The 20,589-nt window shown below is 39.6% G+C and overlaps 1 protein-coding gene across 1 annotated transcript in view; it reads right to left on the bottom strand.

Moving 5' to 3' along the window:
• PRR16 (proline rich 16) overlaps positions 1-20,589 on the bottom strand; it is a 158,342-nt gene that overhangs the window by 79,197 nt on the left and 58,556 nt on the right. The gene's annotated exons all lie outside the window — the stretch shown is intronic.

Here is a 20,589-nt window from a genome sequence, read left to right as displayed (position 1 = left end):
GATCAAGGGAGCATCCACCCCAGTTTACTCCTCTATATTTTCATTGTGGGCATTTTTTAATGCTGGAGGTCTACAGGTTGAGGATACAAGGACCAAGGATCGTTTAGAGAGCTCGTAATGTGGCCTGGGATCATGTGGTGAGACTTTCGAGACACTACTGGAAAACTGCTATTTTATAAAACTTGATGAAACGCAGGCTGATGACATGAAAAGATAAAGACATTGTAAGCATCAAGTACATTTAATCTTCTCTCCTGGGTGTCTTATACACTTTGGCTGAAAGGGCAATAATTTCCTAGACTTCATCTTACAGCTGATGAGTTTCAAGCTACCCTTTCCAGAGAACAGTAACAGTTCTATATACACGATTTCTGTACTGCTTCCACTTCCCCTTTAGGCAGCAGAGGGGAAGAAACGCGTTCCTCCTGAAAATTTATCTATGTACCTTTGGCAAGAGGAAAAAAAGAAAATAAGTGATCTCAATTGCCGGTTCCTTTAACCCTGAATTCACATCAGCTAAGCCTAAAGATTCTTTTCACAATTGTATATTATGCCCTTACTCGCCTAACTTGTTCTGAATTAGTAAACGCTTTGCAAACTAGCTTTTGAGAAAAAAAATTATTCATCTCTATTTTAAATGCTATAATTAAGTAATACTATCTTCTGGGAAACTTCTTCATGAAAAAAAGAACAGGGGTGCCTTGGCCCCAGTGTACAGGAATTATCCCTAAAGATGATTCAGATTACAAGGCAATCAAAGTAAAAACATCCACATTTTAATTATGAAGTCCCTCTGCCTCTCATATGGAAGAAGAAACTTTAAAATATTGCATTTTAATATTTCTTTAACATGTACTTTCCTCCATGTTTGGGAAACATACCCAAACTATGCCTGAAAGCAAATACCACGACAGCTTGAGGAAAAGAAACACAGCATTTAATACACTTGGAGGCTGGTATTTCAACCATCGTGGTCTGTAGCAGCAAAAACGTGACATGTTCAATAATACGAAGATCATGCTATTTGAAGTACTCAAATAAATAGAAGAGATAACTTCAAACAGTACAATCTTCGCTTAGATGGACTGACTGAATTTATGCGCATCTTACTCCTTATTCACATCATGTTGATTTTAAGATAACAAATGTGATGTCTGCATGGCTGAAACCTCCCAAGAAAGAGCTGGTCTTTCCCTATTGTCCTAGTTTGCCTGTAGCATTGCTTTCCTTATATAGCTGTGAAAGAAGGCAAGATTTTTTATTTTTTCTTTACATCTTTTAAAAAGAATGTACTTGAACTCAGGTTTCCAAAATAATACTGATTGGGAAGTAGGCTAAAGAGCCTCTCAGGAGCGCAGCCTTTTCTCAGAAGCTGGCTGTGCATTCAGAAATGTGGATATCCAAGCAAAGGACTATCAGACCAAACAGGAGTACAAAAATGGACAGCTGTAATTTTGAGTATATTAAACACTACAACCTAACTGCAAAAGCCAAGAATTCTTAGCTTACGTTAGAATCAACAGTCTTTATATGCCATTGTGAAATTACCCAATTAATTTCTCGTGCATGGAAATAAAATGCCTCATGAAACCCTTTACTGAAAAGGCTTTTCTAATTTAAAAATTTCTAGTGATGTTAGCGAGCACATATATTTATAAACGGGAGCTGATAGCAATTATCATCCTTGATATAATTTATGATTTGGCATTATGTATTATTTGACCTCTACAGAGAGGTCAGCTATTCCAGTTTCTGGAATTAAACGCATGAACTTCTCATCAAATAGCATTAAAGAACTCTAATTTCTCCTCATCGCTGCAGGCTACCCTAACAAATGGATTTAGAAGAGTAGAACCTAATTTCAGCCAGATGCCACAGGAAAACATGCTGTAATATAAATTCAGATTATTTACTATTTGCTGATGTTTAATTCTACATAAGTGGGGGAGCTTATTTTCAAGCTATAGTAGATCTCCCCTCAGCTCATAGCCACGGGGCTGCTTTGCTGTGGTGGAATAACTGATATTTTCTCACATCCAGCAACCTGTTACTTAGCTACCCATCTGAGAAAGGAGCCTTTAAATTCGAAAACCTTCTTGGCCTGCACAGTAGCCAGCATTGTGACCAACAGCGCTTCTAGCTGCAGAGAAAATGAATAAAATTTAGCAACTTTTTGTGAAATCTGTGAAATTTCAGCTGAAGACAGAAAATGAAGAACCAGTGCATCCAACCAAGTTCACAGACTGACAAATGGAGAAAGTCCCAAAATCATAAAGAACCTAATTAATTTTGCAAAGATGCATTTACTATTGTTGCTCATGACAAAACACAAGGCTAAACATGCAGTCAAAAGGCAAATGTAAGAACATGGGAGAACACTTGAAATTTCAGGTAAAGGGTCTTAAACACATCTTTCACCTTTCTTCAAACTAGTGTGAAATACCAGTATCAGTCCCAGCCTCCTAGGAGGCGAAGACCACAGGGAAGTTTTATCATCAGAGTGCCTGCAGGAGGTGTGCACTGGTGGACCATCTGTGCCACAGAGGAAGCCAGCAGCCTGGACAGCATCTGAGGTGGGAAGACAGAGATGGACCGTTTCTCTTCCAAGCCCCTGTGGCTTCGCAGGCCCGAACCTCCAAAGGAGGTACCAAAGGAGGAGCGGGCAAGTCCAAGATTATCCAGGTAGGAGTCCCAGGAGAAAGCAGGCTAGAAGCTCAGTACTTCTGGCACCGGGTGGCTAAGCGGCTGGAGAGCAGCTTTGCAGAGAAGGACTCGGTGGTCTTGGTGGACACCAAGCTGACCATGACCAAGCAGTGTGTCCTTACAACAAAGAAAGCCATCAGCCTCTGGGGAGGTGATCCTTCCCCTCTACTCAGCACTGGTGACGTACATCTGGAGTTTAGGGCCCAGTGCTGGACTCCCCAGTACAAGACAGTGGGTCTTTCTGTGTGTTTTTGTTTTGTTTTGCTTAACCGTTATTGCAAAGGATTCATATCAACACGGCAGGAGATGCTGCCTGGTTGAAGAGTAACTTGGCAAGTGATGAAATTCTAAGTGTTTCAGCTGTAAGAATACAAGATTGTTAAAAAATAATTCTGTTAAAAGCTTCATTCTTCTAAATCAAGTTTAAATATTACTATTAACAGTAAATGTTCAAGAAGCAGTGCTGGTAAATGCAAGGGTTCCCATGTAAGCTTCGGCTGAAGGTCCTGTGCTGCAGTACTGCTAGAAGCAACATGTCCCATGTCATTATATGTACATCCTTTCTTTACATACATTGCAGTAGGGTGAAAGCGACCTAGATCCAGTGTGCCATTTCACACATGATCCTAACCAGCTCTGATACTGAATATCAGAGAGGAAAACACAAGAGGAAAGGTCAGTAAAGATAGCTGGAGACAAGCCTAGGCTTCATTTATACGATAGTGAGAAGAGACGAAGTTACCAGCAGAAAGGCTGGCAAGGTTTAGGTATGGCTGACTGAGTCTCGCTACATCAGACTCATCAGGCACATCAGACAAATACGGTATTATGGCAGTGCCTTCCTCTCTGAACAACTGAGAGGAGAACACTCACAGCATTTTGTACAAATAGACAGTATCTGAAAGATCTTTTAATGTCATAACAAAAATCAATGAATCTCACCTAATTTTATGCAAATGTCACTTTTCTACACACCCACTGTTGACTGGCAATGGAGGAAGGTTCTTGAGTTGAATATAGCCTTAGCCAGCACAGCTGTTATATATCAATTTAGAATTCATTGAATTTGGATAAAATTTGGGTTATAATTTTGGATAAAAATGACATCATTGCCAGATCAGACATATCACACCCTCTAGATTCAATAGGTGTTTCAAGTTAATCTGACAGGCATCTCTGGAGTGCTGAAGTACTCAGCATCTAAAGTCAATCGTAAGCCTAATCACTCCTTAACCAACCAAAACTGCCAAAAATCATCCTGATGGACTGGAAGGAGCTTAAGGCTTAAATTGCCTAGAAAATTTTCAGTATTGGACTATGCATTTCTTGGACTTAACCCAATTTCTAAAATGTTGTTTATTTTTTACATTTTTTTTACACAATGGCTAGATTCTTCTTCATTACAAAGAAAAGCTAGTTTCATTTAAGACCATTATGCAGAACCCAAGAGACAATCAATCCATAGTGGCGTCCAGAAATACTGGAAGAGGTCTAAATTTTGTTATGGACACAAATCTGACTGCAACATTCCTTTCTACCTAATGAATAAAGTTAAAAAAAAACAACAAACCTGCAAATTTTCTCTCACATCAATGCTACTTCAGTTAGGTTAATGACAAGACACTGTACAAAGCAACTGGAGATGAGACTTGATCTCTCTTTTTTTAATTTTACTCATTTGTCGTCTGTGGTCTGGCACAGAAACGTAATGTAGCCTGTAAGTAAATTTAAACATTAATATGAAGGCCGTAAATAATCTTTCAGCCCTGTGGATTGAAAGTCTATGTATATGTTCAACATTAAAGAAAAAACATCTCTGGGAGTCTGGGAGAATAATTGTAGACTCACATTTTAAGATGACTACAGCATCTTCTTCAACTGCATGCTTGTGCTGCTGTTCCTCAAAATGATCACATTCTCTCAATACTGAAATTTAATTCTTTACCATTTTATTTCCACAGCATAGGAACTCCAACATGCCTGGAATATATCCACAAGTTTTTAACACGACCAATATCCTTATAAGCAGATAATATAAAAACATCTTTCAGACATACTCTCTTCCCTTGAGTATGGTCGAATTTTGTCCTTATCAGAAAGCATTCAACTGGATTCCTATGATACAAGTTTTTTGAAAGACTATCTTAATAACCCTAACTGAAAATCAACAGCCAGAGAAAAAATCCATTCTGTTTCAGTTACTAGCCCAGTTTAATAAAAAAAATGTTAACTTTTTTTTTAAAGAGAGAGGAGGAACATGGATTCTACAGGCTGAATTAAAAAGCCTCACCAAGGCTATTGCCTCATGAAAAAATTAAAATGGCCTATGAATCACAGAACCTATAAGCCATTTTAGTACCTAAATATACACCTATAAGTACTGAAAAGTTTTACTAGAAGTTGTCCAACTATCTTTGTTAAAGATCCTCACCATGGATCAATTAAAAATAAATTTTAAGTAAACTAAATTTTAAATTGAAGTTACTACTTGTTTGAGGTTGATTACGACATTCCTTAGGTTTTTCACTCCAATAAATGAGGTTTTAGAAGTCTGTAAGTATCCCCTGGTCTCTGGGGCCCTGCTCCAGTGTCTGGCCATCTTTGCTGTAAAATTTCTTCTCCTAACACTTGATCAGAATTTCTCTCCTTGTAATTTGCCTGTTTTCCCTGATCCTTTTGTTATGCGTGTGTGAGAAGAGTCTGGCTCTACTGTCTTTGAAACCTCCCCTTAGGTACCAGAAGACATTCACGAGGCACGCCCTGCTCACCCGTCGCCTTCCCCGCAGGACAAAGGCGCACGGTTCCCCCCGTCCCTCCTCACCCCCCCGCGCAATCACCTGGGGAGCCTTCTGGGCTCTGTCCAGTTTGTCAACGTCTTTCTCGTATTTGGGCACGTAAACTGGACACGGGAAGCCCAGACACACACGGCGGTGCTACTAACCATTTCTAGCTTCTACTGTTTCATACTGCTGAAAAATCAGATTCCCTTCAGATACCTGGCTATCACTGGAACCCAGCATTAAGTTTAAAAAAACAGTTACAACTGATGTATGTTACCAGGACTAATTTGATAGAGTGGGAGAGGAGACTGGGAATGACACCAGTCGCTGATTTTGAGAAAAATAAATCATGTATATAAAGGAGTGATAAATACAAAAACTCTTCCTCAAGGAACAGCCTGCCGAAGTGAATTTATCAACATAGCATTTGTCAAGGAAAAAAAGAACAACAGTAAATACCAAGTGCAGGAGAACCAATGTGATTTACAGAGGCAGTCAGCTTTAGCCTCCGTCAGGTACAAGAGACGTGATTGCAAGAGCAGAATTCCTACGGCTTCGACCTGCTTTCGGGAGCAGAGACCCCAGAGAGCGCTGCTGACCAAACAGAATACCTTTAGATGTATTATGAAGCCAAAAAACATTTCAAACGCTCAGTAGCTTTCATGGTTTTACTAGATATTGTTTCTAACGTGTTTTGCCAGCATTTGGGATATATGATTCAAATGCTGTACAACTACCCAACAATCCTTTAATTGCCACATGATCAGTACCTTTGAGCACACCACAATACCGTAAACAACAGGTGGAGTTTAGGCGATGTTTTAAGAAATACTGCAGCTTGGAAAGACATACAGTGAGGTTCACCTATACAACAAATAATCTCAAGAGCAAACAACGAACTTTCTCTGCATAGTCTGCACCTGGACGAGGGGATAGAGTGCACCCTCAGCAAGTTCGCTGATGACACAAAGCTGCGGGGGTTGGCTGACACACTGGAAGGCTGTGCCGCCATACAGACAGAGCTCGACTGGCTGGAGAGTTGGGCAGAGAGGAACCTTATGAAATTCAACAAGGGCAGGTGTAGGGTCCTGCACCTGGGGAGGAATAACCCCATGCACCAGTACAGGTTGGGGGCTGACCTGCTGGAGAGCAGCTCTGTGGAAAGAGACCTGGGAGTCCTGCTGGACAACAGGATGACCATGAGCCAGCAATGTGCCCTTGTGGCCAAAAAGGCCAACAGCATCCTGGGGTGCATCAAGAAGAGTGTGGCAAGCAAATTGAGGGAGGTCACGTCCCCCTCTCCTCTGCCCTGGTGAGGCCGCATCTGGAGTACTGTGTCCAGTTCTGGGCTCCCCGGTTCAAAGGGGACAGGGAACTGCTGGAGAGGGTACAGCAAAGGGCTACCAAGATGATGAGGAGACTGGAACATCTCTCTTAGGAGGAAAGGCTGAGGGACTTGTGTCTTTTCAGTCTGGAAAAAAGACGACTGAGGGGGGACCTTATCAACGCTTATAAACACTTAAAGGGTGGGTGTCAGGAGCATGGGGCCAGGCTCTTTTCAGTGGTGCCCAGTGACAGGACAAGAGGTAACGGGCACAAACTTGAACATAGGTAGTTCCATCTAAACATGAGGAGGAACTTCTTTGCTGTGAGGGTGGCAGAGCACTGGCACAGGCTGCCCAGAGAGGTGGTGGAGTCTCCGTCTCTGGAGACATTCCAAACCCCCCTGGACGCTTTCCTGTGCCACCTGCTCTAGGTGACCCTGCTCTGACAGGGGGGCTGGACTAGATGATCTCCAGAGGTCCCTTCCAACCCTATGATTCTATGATAGCTACAACAACTCAAAGCAGTAATCAATGGGCAGCGGAGCCACAAAAGGATTTCACAAAGACAAATTCCTGGATAGGAATGACACATCAGTACACTGGTATTCTATTCACGGTTTTTTAGTAATATTATTTATGTTTCATTTTTCAAAATTGTTTCTTGGTTTTTGTTTGTTTGTTTTTACAATAGTATGATTTTCTGGGTTCAGTACATTCTGGAGATTTTCAGACACTAAGCTATTAACAATTCACATCAATAATGTATTGAGTAATTAAGAAATATCTTTCTGATACACTGGTTCATGTTCTATAATTTACAGTGAAATCTGTCTGAGAAGTTCATACTTATTACTGGAATTTCAAAGTGCAGTCTTGTACTGTCATAGACAAAGCACTTCTACCAGCATGGCAATATCCACCTGTGCTTCATTTTGCACTTAAAAGAAGTTCTTCAGGATAGAAATAAATCTTTTATTTCAAGAAGCCAAAGGTTGCTGGGTGCAGGAAGTGTTGAAAATTTCTAAATGTTTAAAGTGAATCAGTTACAATCTTAAACAATTAGCACTGTTGACATACCAAAAAAAAACCCACCCCAAACACTAAAAAAACCAACCAAACCACAAAACCTCAGTGGAAAAGTATTTTCATTACATTTTAAATATGAATGCATACAAGTCACTGACAGCTCCTCCATTTGTGACCTTTGAGATTTTTCAAAAAAAAATAAAAGGGATTCTTCCGCTTCTCATTCTACTGCCTGCATGTCTTTCACTTTAAAACATTTAATATTTACAGCAAAAAAGTACTACTGTTAAGCATTCAAATAATTCATAGTTTTGAATAGATCAGCTTCAATATGCCCCCTGAGAGTTAGTCTAAATTTCTTTTTCCTGACTGCCAGACACATTTTGTAAGGTCTCTAGCCATTTATGTTCCTAGGAAAAGAAAAAAAAAGATAGGTTGAAACAGCATATGGTTTTCAGACAGATTCTATTAATACAGCTTCACAGGATGCTGGTATGCAGCACAAAATTGGCTAATTTCAGTAAAACGCAGAATGCAGCAGGTCAGCAACAAAAAATTCTGTGTTCAAAATAAGAATTTTTACATATAAAACTCAAGCAAATACTGCAATATAAAATGACTGTGAATGGGGTAGGATACAAAATTATTAACTGAGATACACTTCTTCCTTTATGCTTTCCACTAGAAATATGCTCTGTCCTTTCTCTCTTTCTTTAGTCAGAGTCTCTCACAAAAGGTCAGGTTCTCCCATGCCAATGTGATTCTCTTATTCGGTAACTACCGTCCTGAAATGCACGTGCTTCATTTTCAGCTGATATAAGCCAGAATGTGAAATGCAGAGTTTAAAAGGTAATCAGCCTTCCAAAACTCTCTGGCTTTTCATGGCAATTAGAATATTAATCCCATTTTAGCCTTCGATAGTCTTTCTTGGTAGATGCTGATTTCAGCGCAGAACGTTTATGGTCGCCTTGGCCTCTTCATGTTTTGGCACTTCTGATTTATCATTTTCTGTTATTCCCAATTTTCTGATATTGAGACACTCAAGAAAAAAGACTTATGTCATGAGTATATAAAACCTGCAGGATAGACTCTTAAAATTTATTTCAGTATTATTGAGGGATCTGGTACTTCCACTGAATTCTCTTAAACCTCTAATCCAGCATTCCCTAATTTTGAGATCTATCACAGTTATCCCTACCACTCAGAATAGTCTGTACAGAATGGTACTTAAGTTTAAATTACCTTTAAAGATATTTAGGAAAACCATTACACATATTCTCACATCATTTAAATAGCTGATTTTTATTTAATATGTGGTTTCCAAAACTTTCTGAACAATTTCTGTCACATTTATCTGAAACTTTGGATAATTAACAATGACAGAAAAATGTAAGACAATACACAGGAATTCCTGAGGAAGGCTAGGAGCTACCAGTCTTTAACTTCAGAAGCAGTATTTGGTCTTACAGCAAGACTAGCAAGGCTTTTTATTACCTGAACTTAGACAAGGAACCATTAAATGTTATTACTGTCTGCTTTCCTTGAAATAAATTGCGTATTTATAGCCAGCACCTCAGAAACCTAAACATTATTTATCTAATCATGCAGAAAATGTTAGCTTCAGTGTTATTCTTTTTCTGTAAGTGTTCTCCAACACTGTCCCCATATTAATATTTTAAGAAAGTGTTCATAAATAAAAGAAACCCTTTTAAAATAAATATGTTGTGTTCTGTTTCCTGTTTTTATTGAAGAAAACCATGAGTCAAAGCAGCAAAACCCTTAACACTGCTGTCTCAAAAGCAATGAGAAGTCAGAACAAAGGAGTTCAGTCTGTAGAAATTCATGACGAATCGTCTGCCAGACTTTCAGAATTCATCCCATTTTTACAGGAAGGAGTCAAGAGACTTTAGGCTTCCCTCCACAAGCAGAACACTTATGGAGAACAACATTTCTGCATTTCACTAATGTAATTTGTTTTCTATATGAGATTCTTCAAACCCATACTCAAGGTCCTGTGCCCCCCATAAAAGAATCCATGTATTTTTTGGACAAAAGAAGACTATTCCGTAATTGTCTTCTTGTATAGCTCTCTAACTTGTCTGGGGAGACAAACTAAGACTCAATTCACAGGGCATCAGCTAGCCTAAAGAATACAAACACAGGAAAACTCAGGGTTCTGGGTTAGAATTTTTCAGATATGAGAGGTGTGAGTTTTATTTTCAAGTGGTACCAACTGTGTTGTATAAGTACGTCTGCCCCATTTACACTTGGGCTAAAATGTGACTCCTTTAAAGCAGTCTGGTTAGCTGGTTCTCATCTGTAGTAAAGAAAAAACACATGGGTCACTTTCCCTTGATCCCCTACCCATGGCAATAAGCTCTTTCTCACGCTATCTGTTAGCTGATCCACTGTTATCCTGTAAATACAGGTTTAATGTACTATTGAACTCAAAGTTGTCCCATAATAACAGAGCTCCTCCCAAACCAGACATGCCCTATTTTAGTGAAAGCATGGAAGGCTTTCAGAAAATGGTAATTTTAAAAATATACCTTATCTGATCTAGGACACTCTCTTTCAATTACTGTGTTCATTTGAGAATTGCCAGAACAAGAGGTAATGGGCACAGACTTGAGCATAGGAAGTTCCATCTAAACATGAGGAGGAACATCTTTCCTGTGAGGGTGGCAGAGCACTGGCACAGGCTGCCCAGAGAGGTGGTGGAGTCTCCGTCTCTGGAGACATTCCAAACCCCCCTGGACGCTTTCCTGTGCCACCTGCTCTGGGTGAGCCTGCTCTGGCAGGGGGGCTGGACTAGATGATCTCCAGAGGTCCCTTCCAACCCTATGATTCTATTATTCTATGATTCTGGTCTTAGAATATGAGAATTCTGAGAATTCATTCTGGTCTTCTCCATGAAAAAAAGGAGGAAACCAAACATAGGGCTAGAGATGCAGCAGGAGGAAAACAATTAACAACTTCTGTATGTCGCAGACGGTGAAATAAGATTCAAGTTTCATCACATCTGAAGGAGTCCTGGTTATGAAGGATTGGTAGGGAAAAAAAAAAACAACAAAACAGCAACATCCTGAGAGTTTGTAATCAGCATCAAGAAAACAAATGAAATCTATTGCTTGAAAAAGTCACAATTTCAAGAGTACACAAGCATATAAAAAATGGGAAACAGTATTCTATGAAGCACTGTTTTTGTTCTTGTGATACCATTATCTACTCTAAAGTTCAGGGATCCTTTCAAAAAGGTGTTTTTGCTATTTTACACCAAATTAACTTAGCAAAAGAAGCATACAAGATTTCACAGCTACTCAACAGGAATTTCCTGCTCATTCTTATGCCACCTCTAATCTCTTCTTTCCAAGGCCTCTGGTTCTCCTTCCCCACAGAGTTATAATAGCATCCATATATTTCAGTACATAAAGAGAAATTAAGCCTACAGTTACACAAGACACACTTAAGATTACTTTCACCAGAGACCTAGTAATTTAGTTTTGGTCTAAGACACTTGTGAAAAGACTGCAGCTGAAAATAAATTACCAAAAAAAAACCCCAAACATAAGGAAGATTAAGATGTTGAAAGTCACCATGAATGAAGACATACACATAAACCCATCATCAATACTTTTAATCCCTCTAGTGTATTAAAAAGATAGGGCTACTTAGGATTAGAAAATGTAGGGCTAATATAACACTTGAGGGTTTGCTGACGACTGCAAGGCTTTCTCTGTGCCATCTGCACACAGTACAAAAGACTCTTACTGCAGGACATAACTCTTCTTAAAACTGCAGAAACGCTGATCACATATTCAACTTTTCAACACGGCAGGAAACACTTCTGTTCTGGATCCATTTTCTATAAATAAGAGCACCCATAATGATCACACTTGGACTCATTTGCAGTTTCAGACATACTAAAGAGGAAAAACAAAGAAATTCCACGAAGTTCTAACATTAAGCTTCAATTATAAGAGCGGACACAGCATGACAAAATAACATGTAAATGCAATCTTCACCTACATTTTTCTAGCAGTAAGACTCCCAACTTTCTCATATCTAAGGTCCAGCAGACATGGACCGGTCACAAGAGCTATGATTTTGTCTGCATAACTACCGTTTTTTTCTGAATCTTGTTCTAAAGCTAGCTTGAAAGCTAACGATGTACTCCCCACACTCTGCTGTCCTGCCTTCAAGCATTTCTAGTCGCTCTGTGTTCAGTTTTCTATTCTTTGTTCTGCTTTTGTCTTGGTGCCCTGCTTTTGAGCCAATATTAATAAGGCTTTTTAGATCTACTTCTTTTTATATCAATTGGGGGTGGGGGGGTTGCTTCCTGTTTAATAAAAACATAACTTTGATGATGCATATCTCCTCTGTCTATTGCCTTTGAAGTTGGGTTGCAAGCTGGAAAATGGCAGAGACAGTTTTTCAGCCCTTCTCTTATTACCCTACCTCCATCATGTTTTTCAATTGCTTCACAGTTGGCTTTCATACTAATTTAAAAGATCTCCTGACTGCTAAGAATTCTTCAGGACTGTTATACAACAAATTACTCATCATATGAAATATGCATTGCATATGCTTTGTATTGTCGCTCTGTAGCCTTGTGACTACAGCATCACCATTGCTAGTAATAGATTTCATACTGACTCTGAAAGGCCTTGGGACTTGTCAGGCTTTGTCTGAGTATGTCTTGGCTTGCGTAGAGATTTGTTTTAGCTGGTTTAGCTGTAAAAGTCTACAGTCTATTTTGTTTTACTTTTAATTATCTTTGCATGATCACATGGTATAACCCTAATTTTTATCTAGCTGGTAGTAACAAGTGGATGGACTGCACAGAATTACGTACTTATGACCCTGTCATAATGATGTCACATGCAAAAAAAAAAAGCATGGTGTGACAACAGCAGCCTCAAAAGCAGGGACACAGTATGAAGTGCAGAGGAGTATGCGCACTATATGGTAAGAGGGGGTAGAGGATGACAATGGAGATCCTGTGGCTATAAGCAACTCCCTCGCCAACAGTTAATGGCATTGAAAAGCTTGGAACTGGGAAAAGCATTTTTTTAGGGACAGTAAAAGGAACAAAGCACAACTACACAACATACAGAAAACCCACCACATATATCAAATCCCAATGTAAAGTGAAGTTACAGATCAATGAAAATAAGAGGGAGGAAGAAGATACCAACAACATCATGCTTCCCTCAGCAAAGAGGAGGAAGAAACCTGCACTGTCAACACCATACCCCTCCTGGCACATGACAAGCCTGCCGACAGCTTGCTTATGCCATCACCACCCACCCAAAACTGAAGCCAACTACCTTAGGGACCTCCCACTGCCTGGTGATAAAACTTGAGCATAACACCAAAGAACGGGGCAGACAGGAGGAAGAGATTTTATAAGGATTTTAACAGTATTGTTAAGAAGAATACATGTCAACTGTGCTGGCCTGCTACAGACCTCAAAGTTTATTTCTCCTACTACACTGCAGACTCAGTTTTGTTGATTTTGAATGGACTAACTGCAAAGACAACGGGTTTTGAAGAGTTTGTGTGAAGTCATTCTCTTGATATCTGGTTCCAAAATCTTTAAACTGGGGAAGAACTTTGTACTGTTTGTGAAAGATGTAAATTAGTTAGGCTTTAAATAAAACTGGCAGCTGGACAGGTAAGCTACCATATAAAATTTAACCACAATTCAGGTTCTCAGGTGCAACGCTAGAGCAGATACACTACTGCTCTTAGCCAATCTTGCTGAAACTCTCCCCAAATTGTTGCATTGTGTGTGGGAGAAGAGAGGGCCTGGCTGAAAATTAATTTTGAGGCTGTCAATCACAATATTAAATGCTAGCTTGTCAACGCCAAGTTTAAGGCTGTATTTTGTAAAAGGTTTTCACTAATCATCTGACAGCTGCACAGCTAAGGAAGAGGCCCTTTGCCAGCTAAGAACTCCCCTGCAGTTACAATCTAAACATAAGTGTGATCCTTCAGAAAGGAAAAGATTATGCAAAAAAGCATGGTCTGGCATACTGGGTCTGGGATATTTTCCTATTCAAAATACATCTAAAAGATGGTGGAGCAAATCCTTGCCAGAAAAGGTAGCAAGACAGCCTTTTGCTAGTGTGTAAGACGTAGTAACAATCACTAACAAAGAAGGGACTCACTCAGAATGACTACTACCCAGCCAAAGGCTATACAGCCATACAAAACGAATACTCCCATAAACAACCAGCAATTGAGTCCCACTAATAGACTAGATAACGGAAATAATAATACCAAGAGACTATCTGGGTCACATATCCCACCAACTGATGGGCCCAAAGCTGCTTGGAAACACAGAAAAACAGTGACAGTTGAAGCAGGTCTCCCTCCCTCACCATATAAATCCGGCAGCGATTGCACCTTTCAAACACTGGTTTCCATCTGTGCATTTCAAATGTCTCTAAAAGGTGGTCAAGAGTTTGCAGATAACACCTACCTGCGTAGAAGGCAAGCAAACTTACCTCCAGTGTACCACTACAGGCAGTCTAAAACAACTTTCTCTTTAAGAAGCAAAGAATAGTCCTAGTGAAAAGGCTGGGAGCATCCTCTGGAGAATCAAAATAGGTCACTTTCTTTCCTATGTATATCTCAGGCTGTAATTCAGAGGTTGTAGGGCAGGCCCCTGCAGGTAGGAATAATGTCTGTGAATATGAGCCAGTACGACCGCTGCCAGTCTTGAAATCAGGGACATAAAACCGTGTAGGGGCTAAAATACGGTGCAATAAGCATTATTCTTCATCAGCGCAGGTGCAAGAGACCAGGTATGCGCAGGAAAGCACGTTACAAGACAGAGATGCAGAGGTGAGGCGGCGGCAGCAGCTTGTCACCGAGAGCAGAACAACCTGCTCATGTGAAATTCCAGAATTTATGGGGACACAAACACTGTTACAAAACATGCTCCCCCCCCAGCATGAGGGAGAACTGAAGCTAAACGCTTTTATCACTGTTCATTAAGAAGCTGAGCAAAACTGCACTTAAGTGTAAGAAAAATGAAAAATCCCATCATCTCTCCTTCAGGGTATTCTTCCCCGCCGTTACTGCTGCAACTGCAGCTCGCATGGATGTACCCAATCCAGCTTAAAGTAAAGTTGCTAACAAGGTCTCCACGGTAACACACAGCTCAGCCTTTGCAAACCATCTCCATGGTTAATAAATCAGTTACATAAAACTTGGGTGGGTTTTGCACCTGCACTGCTCTGCGCTGGTATAGCAACGCTGCTTACAGAGACCAAACTAAAGCTCGAGCAAGACAAGAAGCTTTTTAGACGCTTACTAGAATAAAACAGAGAATTTAGATGGTGTTGCATTTTAAACCGTAAGGAAACAACTCGCATTTTTTGCATTACTTTTTTTTTTTTTTTTTTTTGGTGATGCCATGCAGCTCTGCTGTCCTGTGAAACTAGTGAGGCTGTGGGAAAGAACGAGGTCTTGCCTCACTCTGTGTTTTTCCACTGCTTGCAGATCGTACCAGAAAGCAATCCAAGACTGGCGTATGCTGTCAAGTTATTCAGACTGTCATTTCCAGCTTAAACTTCCTTCCTCTGTATCATACATGCAGTAACCAGATGCCGCAGATGTGGTAGCCTCACATGCTACCAGACCACCCAGTTCCCTGCTGCACCTCCCACATCTTGGGCATTTGCCAGCTGTCCTAACCATCCCCTTACCCTCTGAGCCCTTGTACAACAGAAACCGTCGCCTGGCTCCAGCAGTAAGCTTCAGCTTCACCTGGAGAATAAGGTCACAGAAAAAGCTTCACTGTCCTGGAAGCTTTGCTGCACTCAGAGGACAAAAGATGTGTTTTTCCCAGATACAGACACGTTGTAACTGCGGTTCCTCTCTCATTGTGTCATTTGCTTAACACACGTTCTTCTCACGTGAGCCAACACATCAGTCTCCTGTATCAGCTAGAAAAAATGTGAGTGTTGTACCTTTGATAAGCATCTGAACGTATTACAGACAAACAATAATGTTTTATGGTATTTTACACAGACACAGACCCTCTTGTAAAAAAAGAGCTATTTAATTTTTATGCAACAAGCAGCTAAATCGTAATTCCAAAATCACTTTAGAACACAGTATTTTCCAAATAAGAATTGTAACAGTTACACTGGAAATACCACTTGAAAAAGGCTGGTTTGGCTCCCCGCAGAAGAGTGCGTGTGCTGCAGACACACAGAAACAGCCCCCACTTTAAAGATGGTCTATACCTGAATGACAAGAGGGTCACAGAAAGCATACATAATTTTCTAAGGAGAAACTACTTGTGGGATTGTTTTGGTTTTTTTACACTGAAGAGCTACATTTCTTGCCTTTTTGTCTAGCAAAAGCAGTACAATTTGCTTCAATCTCACATGAGATTAATTCAGTCTTCCACAATTTCTTCAGGCAATTTACATTAAACATTATTACCCCACGTGCCTATTATCAATTATGGCTACTTTTTTAAGGTAATATGATGGAACCTACAGTGAAAGAACAGAGATTAGAAAGCAATCAGTACCTCCACAGCTTGTCAGTTAGCTGGTCTTTAGAAAATCATTAATCCAAAATTATTTTGACTTTCACATTTCACCTTCACATAGAAAACTATGACTTTGGAGAAGAAAACCCCAAAATATTAGTTATTAAATACATAACAAGTTGACAGCACTGTGGATTAGTACAACTTAAGAACCTTTGAAGGAAATTTGTAGAACATACCAAAAAGGCTGAAAACAATTTTCAAAACTGAACTGTCTGCCTAGATAAATCTATTCTTTTTTTTTTTTTTGTAGGAAGCAGGCATGCTTATTGTTTTATACAATAAACATTACTCATTAACATTGTCAACAACAGTGCTTGGTTTCAGAGCTGAATGAAATCTGGAATTTTCCCTTTTTCTGAAATCAGAATTGTGAAAAAGTTTTCAGTCCATCTCAGAAAAACTACAGTTTCTTCTAGTTTCTTGGAAACTAATTTATGTATTTCTGTAAGACTATCAAGCTGTTTTAGTTCAACAGTTCAAATACAAGACAGAGTAAAGGTATGAAGCTGAAAAACTGGAGCCAGACCTCTTAACTACCTGGCTGAGAGCCTAGAAACTCTTCAGCTTAATTGTAAGCTTTTTGGTCTGATCCTAACAGTCCACAGGCTAAGAATGCAAACTGCTACAGCAGAAGTTATCAGACAGCTATTACTCAGGTACCACCACCGACATTAAATTGCCAACCGTGCTGGTGCCAGCTCCCACCTTGTGTTAAAATAACTTCTGAGGCATTATGTGTCAATTGGGATACAAGGATACTGGTTGTACAGAAAACCGTTTTCCATCTGGAAAACCTACGGTCTACTTCTGTGGTTATATTTTCAACTCAAGGGTGAAACAGTTGTATATAAAATAAGTATTTTAACAACCAACTGGATCCTTACTTTAAAAGATCAATTAGCCATGAAACGTCAGACTTGTGCAGCTGAATATATGTATAATCATGCAATTGCATTAATGACTTCTGTACAGGTGTAAGGACTCTGAGGTGTTTGAAGCCCAGACCGTAATTCCTTATTCTGGGTTGGTTTGGGGGATTTTTCATCCTTGACACAAAACATCAGCAATTTCACCTTCAAAAAATTCTCAGCATGAACTGAAGTGACAAAACAAAGAATATAACAGCTGGCTTGGTAAGTAGTAGTTACTGCCAAAAATGGTGGACAACCATATATAACCCACAATTTGTTTCTGCTGAGAAAAGTCTGACACTGGTGTCTTGACTCTCATGAATTATAACTTAATCTTTCTTGACTAGAAACAAATAATACAGCAACATACAGCTGTCTATGGCACTTTGCTGTATTTTCTTTTCTTCCCCTTCTGTAAGGCTGCCACTGCAAACATGGTGTTAGTAGCAAACAAGCGGCAGTAAACAGGAACCCGAGGAACACGGAAGAATGAAGAACTGTATTTTCTAGCAGGAGTACATGAATCCCAGATCACTGTACGTGGGTACGTTCGATCTGCTGAGTTGGTTGAACCTTACGGTATGGTGAGGGCAGTGCTTTATAGCACGCTAGAAACCTGCCACCTGGGTAATTTAGGCAGTGTGACAGTAACAGATGAGATTATTAGCATGTCTGGAAATCCATACAGAAGGACAGAGCACATTCAAGAGCATGTTCATGCTTTTGCATGCTCAATACCCAAATCTCTGGACAGAAGAGAAGAAAAAGAGCACCGTCCAGCAGTGACTTGTAGCCAGCCCAGCAAGTGGGGAGATGTCACAGAAAAGGCTTTTCTGGGGCCACAGATAGAACACTCTGGACTGCGGGACTTGGCTTTAACCATTTAATGACACCTTTTCAAAAAGAACATGGCAGTGCACAATACACATCCAGCATCTTCCTGGAAATTTTTGATACATGAGACTGAAAATAAAAGTTAGAATTGCTTTGTGAGATTTAACTCTAAATAAAAGGGAAGAGCTGGTCAAAATGTAAATGGCAGCTCACAGAACAGGGAACATGTTTCTTAGGAAAAGAAATAACGTCATATGAGAAACCTGACTGAACTTTGAAACTAGATCTGTTTAGAGCAGGAAGTTAGACTGAATGACCTCCAGAGGCCTTTCAGATCTTTTTTCTTTGTTTCGGGTTGGTTTTGGTTTGTTTGTTTGTTTGTTTTGGGGGGGAGTTAAGCATAAAGACAATCATCTTCAGCAAATAAGCTTCTATGAACTCAAAGAATTGATAAGCAAGATCTCATGGGAAAAACGGATTAAAGAAAAAAATATTCTAATTTCTTAAACAATATAAAAGATACAAGCACAATCTATCCCAATGCAAGCAAGCAATTTATAAAGGGAAATCAAATGGACTAGAACATGATCCTTTTATTCAGCTGAAACTCAAAAAATCCCTGTTAAAATGTGAAAAATAGAGCAAATGATTATGTATAAGTATGAAAGCTATAGCAAAAGAAGTATATGGGTAAAATCACACAGGCCAAAGATTAAAAAAAAAATTAAATTAAAAAATCCACAACTGTAGGATACAGTAAATAGAATGAGAAATTAATTCCTGGAGAACACTAACATATGGACCAAGGAAATACTTTATTTATTAGTCAGTAGCAAAAGAAATTAGAAACATGTGACCCTGAGAAAGCTAGCATACTTCATTCTTAATAAATTTAATTAAATAAACAGAAAAAAAAGAACATTCGAGGAGTAAGAATCCAATTTAGACTAGCTAGAGAGTCTGCAGTCTACTAAAGTCTTCTGAGTTACCTGAGCATGATGGAAAATCACTCTAGAACATTTAAGGAATTGCCTGAACTAATGACATAGCCATTTAATGACTGTCTTGAAAATTTGTGATCCAAGATGACTAGAAGAGCACAAAAAGAATACCTACCTTTAAAAATGTACAGAACAGCAATCCAAGGAATTACTGAAACCCCTCCAACTCCCAAAAAAGTACTGGAAGAAACAGTCAAACCAACTACTTGTAAACACAGACAAATCAACAGGGAGATTAGTAATAGCCAGTGCTGGCTTGTCAAGAGCAAGCTATGTCAAAACAAATCTAATTTGATTCTGTGACACAGTACCAGGAATAATGGATAGGAAAGACACAAGGATGCAATAACTCTTGGCTTTTCCCTTATGTGTCATCCTCCTAAACTAGTTAGGAAAACACAGGCTGCAACAGATACAGCTAAGTTTTATTTCTTTTTTCCCCACATGTGCCTATTTGGGACTCGACTAATAAAGGAACACAAAAATATTTTTTCATTAACCAAGGAAGAGGGAGACTAGGATATTTTTGGAAAAGAAATATACAGATAATGTCTACTGCATGGCACTGCGACATGTGTTGCAAAACACCCAGTGGTACAGTTGTTCTGCATGATTTTTGCCTGCACAATGCATCAAGGTCACGAATACCCACTTGATACTGACCCTGTAAGCCCCTGAGTTACGTCTATGGTCTTCTCCCCAGTATTCCAGGTCTTCAATGCAGGCCTCCCATTTCAGAGGCTGGAGCCCAAAGTAAGAGGCATAAGACGTGAAGGTTTCTCCGTGTCAGAAATACCGCCACAATCCTACTGCCTTAAAAAAATCCTCCCCACTCACCCCTGCTGCCCCACAAGCTGAAATGTAGGATAAGCTTGAATACCAGACAGACCTGGGAAAACGATCATTAACATTTTTACTAATAACTTAGAGAAAGGGAGAATATCCTTTTTAAGTTCGCAGACACTGACAACTTGGCTATTTTGTAGAAGAGGATTAGAATTCAAACCACAAGCTTGAGACCTGATCTGAAATAGACAGGATGCAAGCCAATGACATGCTGCCTCTAGATAAGAATACACTCAGCTGGACAAATACAAGATGGGGAAGAACCAGCTCAATCTGAAGAAAGGATCTTGGATCCACAGTAAATCATATATTAGTCATCAAAGCATTTTTTTACAAAATGCAACCAAAAAAACACAAACCTCTCCAAAATTCCCAACATATCAGAAAGAGGTTACAACAAAAAGTGTCGCCACTAACAATGCACAAGATTTCATCAAAGCTACAGCTGCTCAATGGATTCAACTTTTTTGAAAAATTCTTTCCCAGTTTCTAATGCTAGCCAGGTTACCAATGCCTTTAAAAAACTACTTGTCACCAGTTCTTGAAGCTCCACCTTCATAGGACAACCCCCACAAGTACCCACCC

Source organism: Rissa tridactyla, chromosome Z (assembly GCF_028500815.1).
Source record: "Rissa tridactyla isolate bRisTri1 chromosome Z, bRisTri1.patW.cur.20221130, whole genome shotgun sequence".
Lineage (NCBI taxonomy): Eukaryota > Metazoa > Chordata > Aves > Charadriiformes > Laridae > Rissa > Rissa tridactyla.
Note: the sequence above shows the minus strand (reverse complement) of the source record. Positions and strands in the feature narration are given on the sequence as shown.